Here is a 12,564-nt window from a genome sequence, read left to right on the forward strand (position 1 = left end):
AGGTAGCTTCTCATAACTACGCAGAAGAAAAGCGCGCGCATCATGTGCAAAAATAATTTATTCAAACTCTGCAAGTGACATTGACCTTGACATTGACATTAACCAATGATTCTGACCAATCAGAATGTCTGGTTTGTTTCTTTCTTTGCACTGAATTAGCCCTCTTCTGCACTGAATTAACTCTCTTCTGCACTGAATTAACTGAAAACTGCATTCATCTTAACCAATCAGAACCGAGAAATTTTTTCATGTATATTATTATAGCTAAAATTAACTTTGTGGAAAAAATTCATTAATGAAGGAAATCTTTCTTATGGTTTTCTTTATGCCTTCTTGTGCATTTTATGCTATTGTTTTACAAAGAAATGTGATATTTGCTTTAGATTTAATTTTATCATGGTATGGCCCAACTCTATGCATGAAAGATGACGACATTTTTGCCTCGTTTGTATGATACATGAAAAGGCAGTATTTGTACATGAAATTTATCCTTTTCTCAATATTTTCCCTAATGTGACTAATCTCTGCATCCAAAACATTTATAACTAATTGAAAAAATAGATATTCTCCAATGGTTTACTCACCAATCTGTTGTAGAAGTAGATGAGAAATGTTCACATTAGTGACAAATTGTATGTTCCATTTGATCATCACTTACATCTTTCAGAGATTCTCCTAGGTGTAACAAAATGTCTGATGCTCATTGTAAAACTATAAGTTTAAAAACTGGGTAACCAGTTCAATATTAATTCAATATGTAAAACCAAACACTGTTAACAGCTATTGGGACAATTTTAGGAGACATTTTTAAGGTAGCAATTTTTCAAATGTTACACTTTTCATTTTTAAGTTATATCAATCTCCTCAAAAACCAATTCACTCCACAGAGTAGATAAGTATGAGCCATTTTTTGCAATGACGCACATCAGGAAGGAAAAAATATAGATTGACTCTCTACAACAGCCTTAATTCAGAAATACATTAATTTTTTTATTAACTTCTTAACTCCCAGTTAATTAGCATGTAAATTCTTAAACTTAAGTGGCAAATTCCTGTAGCTGATTTACAAAGAAATGTGTATCAGCTAGAGGAGAGATTTAACAGTCAGATCTAGGGAGTTAAAGGGTTAAGAGGGTTTGATAATTGTCATTGATTGGCAAAATTTTTCAACTTACCTGAAAAGCAAACATTTAGGCTGGGGTTATTTTCTTTTGGAGTAAGGATCATCAACTCACTAAATGGACCTCTTCTTCCAAATGTGGTCCTTACTGCAGATGGAAAATAGTCAAGTATTTTAATGACTTTGAATGTTATGTTTTGATTTGGGGAAGCTATGTGTTTAAAATTTTGTTAGTGTTCTGTTGAAAGGAGAATTGCTCTGGATTCTTAATTTTGTTATTAGATAGACAGGTTCTAGTAAGACATCAACATTATGAACATTGGTTTTACCCACAAATGTGAATTGTGTAGTTGTAAACCTATTAAATTATATTAAACCTAATTCTAGCAGCATATACATGATATTACTATAATTAGATTAGGTATTGGTATATATTTTAATCAACAATAAAACTACCTTGCCTTCCTTAGCATTTAGTATTCTGGTTATTTAAATTTTTTTTTGGGGGGGGGGGGAGGAAAGGTGGGGCATGTTACTTTAAAATTCCACACTAAGATTTAAATCATTCACACCTACCACCTCTATTCATTCACAGCTTCATTGTTACAATGTAAAGATCCATAACTTGGCATTAGATAGTTGTACTGGGGAAAAAAAGAAGAAAAAAAACAAGTGGGAGTATGTCTTTCTAATGACAGAAAGACATACTCCCACTACAACTAACCCTATTTGAGAAATTTTGGCTGAAATAGTTTTTTATTATAGCAATACCAAACATCTCAGTGAGTCAACCAGACTCATTCTCAGCGAGCCAACTAGACTTATTCTCAGCGAGCCAACCAGAATTATTCTCAGCGAGCCAACCAGACTTATTCTCAGCGAGCCAACCAGACTTATTCTCAGCGAGCCAACCAGACTTATTCTCAGCAAGCCAACCAGACTTATTCTCAGCGAGCCAACCAGACTTATTCTCAGCGAGCCAACCAGAATTATTCTCAGCGAGCCAACCAGACTTATTCTCAGCGAGCCAACCAGAATTATTCTCAGCGAGCCAACCAGACTTATTCTCAGCAAGCCAACCAGACTTATTCCCAGCGAGCCAACCAGAATTATTCTCAGCGAGCCAACCAGACTTGTTCTCAGCGAGCCAACCAGACTTGTTCTCAGCGAGCCAACCAGAATTATTCTCAGCGAGTCAACCAGACTTCTTCTCAATGAGCCAGACTTACAAAGTCCAGTATCCTCAGCAAGTCAAAGCCCAGTATCCTCAGCGAGTCATAGACCAGTATCCTCAGCGAGTCAAAGTCCAGTATCCTCAGCGAGTCAAAGACCAGTATCCTCAGCGAGTCAAAGCCCAGTATCCTCAGCCAGTCAAAGACCAGTATCCTCAGCGAGTCAAAGTCCAGTATCCTCAGCGAGTCAAAGTCCAGTATCCTCAGCGAGTCAAAGTCCAGTATCCTCAGCGAGTCAAAGCCCAGTAACCTCAGCGAGTCAAAGACCAGTATCCTCAGCGAGTCAAAGACCAGTATCCTCAGCGAGTCAAAGACCAGTATCCTCAGCGAGTCAAAGACCAGTATCCTCAGCGAGTCAAAGACCAGTATCCTCAGCGAGTCAAGGACCAGTATCCTCAGCGAGTCAAAGACCAGTATCCTCAGCGAGTCAAAGACCAGTATCCTCAGCGAGTCAAAGACCAGTATCCTCAGCAAGTCTAAGAGCAATATCCTAAACAAGCTCAAAAGAAAGCATTTAATTTGGGGCCAGCCAAGGTATATAGATCCTCTACAGGTGATAGCTTTAGATTTGCAGCAAATTTAATTCCAATAAAAACTATGAGTCTTAGTATTATAAGCAAGTTGAACTATAGATAAAAAATAGGGGACAGTCATACAAACCTTTGAAATAAAGCTCCAGGGGAATTGTCCGAATTTCTGCAAAAGAACGAATATGTTAGCCAAGTCACTGGTACCACTAAATAAGGAAAAAATCTATATGAGAGTGAAAAGGAACCATCGAGTGCTGTATAATTTTTTAAATATCACCCTGAACTTTAATCAAGTGGAAACTATTTCAAGAAGTTGATTCTGTTTGCTTTACTTGCCTTTCATAAAAGAATAGCTGTTGATAATTGGTGCTTAAATACTCCTTTTCTGAATTTTAACCTTGATTTCAATGTTTCCGATCAGCGGAGAGAGTGATCTCAGGATAAACAATGCTCTTCCTATTTTAAAATTTATAAATGAACTCTTAACATATTTCCAAGGTTGTGATAATTCCACTATCTAATTGACTTGGCAATTACCTGGTTTTTGAAAGTAGTACATTTTTTACTAAGCCAAGTCATCTCCTAACTCTCCTAGGCTGGTGTGTTAAATTGAAAATCCTCTCCCACAAGCCTAATATTCAAGCTCTTTTCCTTTATAACTTGGTTATGCAATATGGTTAAATTACTACAGATTGCTAAAATTTCTGTTCCTTTTCTCCTGAGCGAATAAATACGAAATGGAAAGTACAGAAACATATCTGCCTTCTGAGCTGTTTCAATTCTTCATAATGCATGAGATAAATGAATGAAAATCCATCAAAATCATAACCTCCACGCATCATGGCTAATGTGGCATTACATTTCTATTTTTCTTTCCTTTTACTTCATCTGGTAATTTGTCTTTCGAATGGCTCTAACCAAATGATAAAGTTCAGTGGTTGAGATTCTGAACTTGCATCCATTGTTTGGACCTCACAATGAATTACAATAATTTATATACAATATTTGGCAAATGAAAAGGTCAACTTTTGGTTTCACCGTCGAACAGCATACGTAGATCACTGTACTTAATTCTCACCTTTAAAAAAATTAAGGGGCCACCCTTACACTCGTTTTTCAAGTGAATAACCTTTTCACAGGGACAAAACATTGAGCCCTACTGACTAAGATTTACTTAATATTATGGAAATAACAAGAAAAGACCTTGAACCAGTTAGGAGCTTTCTTTTTAAATTGTTTATTGAATAAGAAATGTGGAGACAAATAATACCGCAAACAATGCATAATGATAGTTGCTTGGTCACGCCAGTTACTTATTGAAATTAGTTTTGATTTTTAATCCAAAAAAAAGGTAATCTTCGGAACGAACCAACATGACAGAGTTAAAAATCGATCTTTTGATGTACTTGGTTAAAGTAGTTGATTAGCTTCTTCGTGTCCTAGAAAAATTCGGCGTTTTAACTGCGCCAGACTCCAAATCAAAGTAAATTAAGAACGTATCTTCGTTTGCAAGCGAACTCAGTTCAAGGTCAGATCATGGGTCATCTTTACTTTCGGAACGTAGTGACAGATTTCACAGGGAACTTTATAAAGAAAAATTTCCCAAATCCTTATAGGAGCTGCGTTCGTTTTTGGATCCATCTCAAACCTCCAGTAAACAAGCCTGATTGCAAATAGTTATTGAATAATGAAACGCTGGGGCCAAATTTATGCAAGCATGGAATTGTTTCGCGTAATTCCGCTCAAAACCCCTTTGGCTATTGGACAGGAGGGTAATCAAAACCTTTGCTTGGCATTTATGATACTGCAATAAGAATACGTGGCACTAGCTTACTTGTAACATAAGTTGAACTGTGAACTTATAAAATTCAGCTGAATTTAGTCACGTACTTACCCGACTCTCGACTCTTGCCTTGTAAACAACGTAGCAACCGGTAGCATTTCAAAAGCATAGATGTGTCACCATGTAACAGAAATGGATTGTTTATGCGATGTATTCCACTACATTCTCGTTAAGCAACTTCTAAAACAACTTGCCATTCTCGACACACGCCTACCATTGTGGCTGTAGCTGCTGGTTTCCTCTCTAAGCCATAACTAAGTCTAAGCTGTCACATCAAGTTGGAACACGCTGTGGTTGTTAAAAATTAAAAAAACATCGAAGGGAGAAAAAGATAAGGCTGAAGGCGTGCATGAAGCCGGTAAATCTAAGATGTAAAATTACGACCTTGATGGCAAAGTAAACATTTGAATGACATTGCGGTTGATTCGTTTTAAGACAAAGGCTCTATTCTCTTACGTTTAACCTCAAGGACCTTTGCCGGCGTGTGATAGTTCAATCCCGAGCCAAGGGGCATCTTGGCGTTTGTCAGCGGTATCACCTCAGGGAGAATGGGTTACCATAAGCGCCCAGCCTCAAATAAGCGCCCACCCTGAAAGCCCAAAAATTAAGGTTACCTCCTACCTTCGCGGATGTCCTTCGGGAGAAAATTCGTACGCGCGCTAGTTGGAAGAAAACCCTGACAAACTAGACATCAAATCAAAGGTTAATAAATGCAATTTACGATAAAAATATAATTTCGGCGATTTTTTCATTTAGGAAGTGTCAGGAGCCAGAGAGGCGTGAAACGACCGAGTGTTCTTCTATCGAATTTATCGGGTATCGGATCCCGCGGCACGAGAAAAATGGCTGCCTAGTCTCATTCACAAGGCATCAGTCAACAAAGGTGTGTCAGGCTTTTCCGATATTCTGATTGGTTGTCTGGATATTCGCATCTAAAGTTAGGGTAGCGAAAACTATGCGAAGCGTTTTGCGTAAATGGACACCACGTAAAAAATATTTAAAAGATCAAAATTTCCTGACACACTTTTGTTAGTCATCATCACGGGAATGTTTTGGCGAAATTTCATGAAAATCGGTGGAATCTACATACCCTATAAATTCGTTCAAAGTGGATGTATGCCTCTCAAAATCAAATGCGAGATTTTAGCTCCCAAAGGTTTGTAAACAACTTGCGCCACACCAGGAGATTATCTCGCCTCCTGAAACCGCAAACCAATGAGATAGACGAGACCTGGCGTCAATGACAATGGATCAAGATTTTCCCGGGAAAAGTATCGTGTAGCATTCTTTTTTTTTTTTTTTTATTCTTTTATCTCGCCCTGTTGATCGTTTAGTAATGGACAAAGTCGGCGAAGAGAAAACCCGCGGCAGAAAGGGTAAATCTGTCGCATTCTTCTTTTTCTCCATCGGTTTCGTCAGATTCCAACGAAGAATCTTGTTTACAACCTTCTGTGGTGTTGACTTTAATTTTTCAGCTCTTTGCCCCAAGGATAATCGAATGCTGTCGATCTTCAGTGGATGCCGAGCTTGTCGACGGCTCCTGGCCAAACCGAGAACCTTTGCCGCTTTGTTTTGTTTTGTTTTTTTTGACAAAATGCTGCCATTTCTCTCTTCTTTGGACCTTTTTTTTTCTTTTTCTTTACCCAAGGACTCTTCTCTAATTTTGAGTTTTGTGTTATATCCACGAGAAAAGACTTTCTACGAGCAGATTACTTCCACGTGTGAAATTTGTCAAGGGCGCGATGTAATATTCCTCCGAGTATTCGAATATTCCCCCGGGGGGTTCGCCCATTTACGAGATTATGACACCTTCCTGATTTATTAACTTTTATTCGAAAATACGTTTTTTTAAATAAGTCGGACACTTTTTGAGATTTTTAATTTTTTTTTCTTTTGCAAACGCTAGTTAAAAAGTGTAACTTCAATCTAGTTAAAAAAAAAAATCAGCCTCTGAAGGTAGGAAGTAACCTTAAATAAGCGTGCTTAATAATGAATAATAATAATAATAATAATAATAACAATAATAATAATGGTCTCTATTGATTCAAAACAGAAAAATACAATCCTAGTGTTACAAGCAATTTGAGTTAAAAGAGTTAAAAGGTTAATAATTCCACAAAATTAAATTTACCACCTGATTACAGTTAGATATTGTCATATAGGTTATGTCTAAAAGTTAAACGACCAACGAATGTATTTTTAAAACGTTTTCTTTTGATGCATGTTCTGGTGCCAGACCTAGTCCGTAAATTGTAGCTGCAGGCCTTTACAAGCGGAATAAAAAGCGACAGGGGTGATTGGCGGCCTTAGAAACCTTTTTAAAAATACTACTGCTTCTGTAAAATTGATCGTAAATTGTGATTTCTTGTAATAAAATTCCTTTTCCAACAACGATCGAAAAAAACATTGTACTGGGGTGAGGTCGGAGTCTGATGCTCCATATGGGCATATGTGAAATCGGGGAAGTACTAAGGAATCGAAAAGAAAGTCTATTTCTACCTGCTTATACCCCTCTTTACGTAGAGATCTAAGGACATAGAGGCATTTAACATGTGTATTGAACCTACAGTCACTCTGAAAGGTGACACCTAGAATGCTCACATAAGTACAACTAGGGATCCCTAATACAGGAGGGTACAATTCATGATTGCCTTTCTAGGACTGTAAGCTCCTTACATTTGCTAGGGTTACAGAACATTCCATTCTTTTCTATCCACTCTAAGAAATGTTTGACCAATGTCTCAGACATGTCTTTAAATTGTAAACAGGAGCAATGATATTTGAAACAGTAGCATACTAGAATAACACTGGCAGGGTATCTAAATAGATCTCTAGATCATTTATAAAAATATGGAATAGATAGGGTCCGCTTACGCTACCTTGAGTAGCACCTTGATTCAATAATTTCCAATCAAAAGAAATATTATTGTAGCAAATTCTTTGGTTTCTACCTTTCAAAACACACGGGTATAGTTTAATTATATATGGATTTAATTGGAGATTTCTCAACTTTCTTGCGAACAAGAATCAGAATACGGCAATTGAATTTTTTTTATTGGTTGATTGAAAAAGTGATGGACTCAACACAGAAAGTGTGTTTTTCTGAAGGGATCGATCGATCGATGTTTTAACAGTTTTTTTTTTTTTTTGCCTTAATTAAAGTTTTCCATTGTAAACTCCCAAACTGCCACTCGATGCGTGGAAAACATCCAACCAAAGCCACTACATAAAGCAATGACGGGAAGATGTTTTTTATGAAACGATGGATTACTGTTGTTCCTGCCAAAGACGTACAAGTAGATATAAGTCATTTCATTAACTTGTTTGGAATAAAAAGTAGAAAAGAAGAAATTGTAGAGCCGGTGCAAGCGAGCGGATATGTAAATGTAGAAAAGTAAGATGTCAGAATAGCATGAAATAACAAATTTAAAAAAAGAAAAAGTTTGTGATCAGCATCAAAGGAGAAATCGAGATGTTTTTCTTGATATGTAAAGAAAATCGCGAAAAATGGTTGTATGTTTGAAAACACAGAAATGAGGTGCGTCGCCATTCAAAGCCTTTCTCAGGCCACACTTTCACCATCTGCTTACACTTAAAAGTAAACCGTTCTGAAAATCCATCACACCCACGTCTAGGGTAATCCGAGAAGAAACTTCAGATGTTAATACAGAGGGTTTCCTTTCATATTTATATATGAATCTTAAGCTGGCCTGTACTTCTGTGATGCACTTCACCCAAATATTAGTAAGATGTCATGGCCTCCGAAACCTACCGAGCTATGTGATAGTGCAGTCAAACTTTCAGAAGAACTAGATGCGTTTCTATACTCTAAACTGGCAACACACACACATCTCGGCGGAATATTCTGATCGCGTGCGGCGCCTTGTTACCTCTTTTGGCCAGGACATTATTTAAGGAGTTACGGCAGGATTACAAAAACCGCCCAAGCAAATACTGTTACCGTATGCCGAACAATGTTCAACTTATCCAGATGCCACACCGATTGGGGCATGAGATCGCTCCTTTGCCTGAAACTATCAACTCATATATCAAAGCAACACTCCCGTGGGGTATTATAGATAGATTGGAGGAGACCCTTTCTGGTGCGGGAACCAAAAAGCCAGTGGCTAGAATGGATTTAACATTTCTGTCCTTAATGAGGTTCAACTGTCTCACTGGCTGTCAACAAGTATCTCCCGAGTATCGATGTGCCTGCTAATGACATGGCTACCGTTCACAAGGTTCTAGTGCAGTCTCTCAAGGTAAAGAACACGCTCAACTTAAAGAGCATCGGCTTCGTCATTGACTTAACACTGTATGCAAAGGCAAGCGAGGGACAATGGAAACAAAGCGCAAAATTGAAAGATATGGTTATGAAAATGGAAGTATTCCACACAGCATGCACCATGTTGTCCAACACTGGCAAACGCTTCCAGGATGCTGGCTTGCGGGAACTGTGTGTAGAGTGTGATGTGATAGCAGAAGGTTCTATTGCAGAAGTTCTAAAGGGACTTACTCGTGTATGAAGCCCGATACTGATAAATCCCTTGATTCCACTATTCCTGGTAAGTGGAAAAATTTTCTTTACAGAATTTTAAAAAAATTAGAAATGAAAAAGTGAAGCTGTAAACCTATTTGTTTCTGTACTTCTAAAGATAGCAAACTTTACATATAGTAACAAGAAATCACCTTTATAAAGTTATGTTTTTATAGACTCATGCATAATACAAATTTAACTGCCAACTGCAAGAAGAAAAAAAATCAAGGCCTTTCTCTTTTAACTTTAAAGATGAGAAGGACATGGGAGGGCAAAGACATGACATTGAGGAGAGGAAAACTTTAAGTGAGGGTAAGATTTAACAAACAAAATTCATTAAGTTTCATGGCTGAAGAATTTCTCCAGTTTTCTAATTTGCTCAAAACATTCCAAAATGGAAAATTCAGGCTAATCCCGCATGACCAAAAACCTATAGACAACTGACGACAACAATTTCTTCTTACTATCCTCACAGAACCAGAAATGAAGAAAAAGAAGACCCGAAAGAGAAGAAAGAAGAAAAATAAAGAATCTCAGCAAGAAGGAAACGAAAAACCTAGATAAAGTGTAGATGAAGTTATTAATAAGTGCAAAAATTATCATGCAATGTCTTCTATATTGAAATAGCCTTAACTTTTCTTTTAATACCTCTCAAAAAGTTATCTTTGCAAATGTGATGAGAATAAATGATATAAAGTTTTCCAATATGTATTAGTCGACTGTAATCGGGCCAGATGGTATTATTTGACAACATTTTCCAGAGGCAAAGAGGTCAACGAGCTATAATTATATGCAACTGATAACAAAAATTTTTGTTTCAGTCATCATGGTCATTATGCACTTATCAGCGGCCGTCCCAGGGGGGGAGAGGGTGACCCCGGGGAACCCCTGGGCATTTGCAAAGGAATTTCCTAAGCCCCCTAACCAACAATAACATTGTTCAATATAAAGCTACCAATGCCCTTCCCCTGGGGACAAAGAAGTATGCTCTACTAACTCAAACAATGTAATGCTCCAAAAGAATGTTATTTGCCAAAAACTAAAACTTACTTCAGCTTGTGTTTACTATACAGGGCTATACAGGGCTCAAAGTTAAAAACATCCTATGTGGCTTTTTGCCGGCGACTAACTGGAAAAAGTAGTAGTAGTAGTAGTTTTTTTACATCTGTAGGTATCAATGGTAATAGCCAGTCACCATGGTAAGGATCTTTTATTCTCAAGATGGCGGCAATGGTAAAAATCCAGTGGGTGTTTTCCCATGTGTCTCGTCTCGGAGGTGCAAATGCACTTCAATGCAAAATTGGCGACGAAAGTCTATTCCCCCGTATGACCCCAGGGTCGATCCCCAGGATGGCAGCTGCTAAGTGTATAATTGTTAATCTCGTTATCTGTTTCTTAAAAATTCACAAACAATCACTAAATCAAAGCTCTCTTTCTAAAAATATCCTTACGAAGCAATCTCATCTCTGTAATAATCTAGAAAATTTTCCTAAACATAAACATGTCAGAGCATTTTTTCATAGCGAATTAGATTTGTCATTTTGATTTGCGTTTATTTTGATGAGATCCCTGAGATAAAAGATAGTTTACGACGAAAAAATTCATTTTAAGAAAGAAATGATCATGTACTTTTAGATCATGTATTCTATGAATACAGTTTTCATAAATTACTCGGGCTTTCCGAAGGAAACGCCCGAAATAAATTCGGCTTTTTTTTTTTCAATTTGAACCTTTGGCATCTGTAAGAACCTATTGCTATATAGTAATATATTTTTTTCATTATTGTCTAGTACCATAACAAGATTCATTACACTCTAGCAGGCAAAAATAAAAACAAGTAGACTTATCCATGATTGGAAATGACAAAATTGCGTAACGACAGCACAAATGGCAATAGGGCAGTCTCCTAAAGATAACTCCAGATGTGCGATAGAGAAAGCCCAAGTTCAAGCAGCTATGCGTCTGCTTGAAGGGAAAAAAAGTCTAAAACAGCAAAATATGATGAAATATTCCTTGCATAATGAATATGAAGTTTCAGCATTTAATTTTTATTTATCAAAATGTACATCTTTCATGGTTTTAATTTCTAGTTTCCCTCTTGTTGTGGAAAAATGAAGTAACCTTAGTAATGGGATAGGATCCGATTCAAGCTTTGAACTTAATTCGACACAAATATCCAGTGCTACTTTATCTGCTGAAATTTATGCCAGAAGCTCTATAAAAATATCGGTTTAGGCCTTCCCTGCACTTTGTAATCCCAAGAAAAAGAAAATAGAGATTACCTTAACATATTGCAGCAAAATCCCAGCTTATCTTGAACCTAAAACTTTGCCCTGGAAAAAAAACTATACTTCTGCGCATGCGCCAAGAGCAAAGTTTGGCACACGAGCCTTCTTTCGCAAAACGACTCTCGTTTTGTCAAACGAGTCTCGTTTCTAAAAACGAGTCTCGTTTCTACAAACGAGTCTCGTTTCTACAAACGAGTCTCGTTTCTATAAACGAGTCTCGTTTCTATTCACAAACAAACGAGTCTCGCTTTAAATCGTTTATCGAGTGACTTATAAATCGTGACGATTTAAAATCGACTCGTTGCCCAGAAACTGTGAGTGATCCCAAACGAGTCTCGGATCACTCACAGTTTCTGGGCAACGAGTCGATTTTAAATCGTCACGATTTATAAGTCACTCGATAAACGATTTAAAGCGAGACTCGTTTGTTTGTGAATAGAAACGAGACTCGTTTATAGAAACGAGGCTCGTTTTTAGGAACGAGACTCGTTTCTAGAAACGAGACTCGTTTTTAGAAACGAGACTCGTTTTTAGAAACGAGACTCGTTTGTAGAAACGAGACTCGTTTGTAGAAACGACACTCATTTTTAAAAACGAGACTCGTTTGACGAAACGAGAGTCGTTTTGCGAAAGAATGCTCGTGTGCCAAACTTTGCTCTTGGCGCATGCGCGGATGTATATATTTTTTTTCCAGGGTAAAGTTTTAGGTTCAAGATAAGCTGGGATTTTGCTGCAATATGTTAAGGTAATCTCTATTTTCTTTTTCTTGGGATTATAAAGTGCAGGGAAGGCCTTAACCGATATTTTTATAGAGCTTCTAGCATGAATTTCAGCACATAAAGTAGCACTAATTAATTAACTAATTAATTAAGTTGAAATCTTGAATCGGATCCTATCCCATTACTAAAGTTACTTCATCTTTCCACAACGAGAGGGAAACCAGAAATTAAAACCATGAAAGATGTACATTTTGATAAATAAAAATTAAATGCTGAAACTTCGTATTCATTATGC

At 37.2% G+C, this 12,564-nt stretch overlaps 1 protein-coding gene and 1 long non-coding RNA gene across 5 annotated transcripts in view; one reads left to right on the forward strand and one right to left on the reverse strand.

The window, feature by feature from the left end:
• The window catches only part of LOC148742376 (uncharacterized), a 7,658-nt gene extending 2,318 nt beyond the window's left edge, over positions 1-5,340 (reverse strand). Inside the window, exons 1-4 of one of the 2 annotated variants that reach the window (XR_015999516.1) lie at positions 4,777-5,340; positions 3,013-3,048; positions 1,176-1,268; positions 585-675 (exon numbers count right to left, since the gene is read on the reverse strand). This is a non-coding gene — a long non-coding RNA (uncharacterized LOC148742376). The remainder of the gene's footprint in view (positions 1-584; positions 676-1,175; positions 1,269-3,012; positions 3,049-4,776) is intronic. The other variant, XR_015999518.1, reaches the window with a different exon arrangement.
• LOC148742375 (uncharacterized) overlaps positions 1-12,564 on the forward strand; it is a 62,947-nt gene that overhangs the window by 22,019 nt on the left and 28,364 nt on the right. The gene's annotated exons all lie outside the window — the stretch shown is intronic.

The sequence above is a fragment of the Stylophora pistillata genome, chromosome 1 (genome assembly GCF_964205215.1).
Source record: "Stylophora pistillata chromosome 1, jaStyPist1.2, whole genome shotgun sequence".
NCBI lineage: Eukaryota > Metazoa > Cnidaria > Anthozoa > Scleractinia > Pocilloporidae > Stylophora > Stylophora pistillata.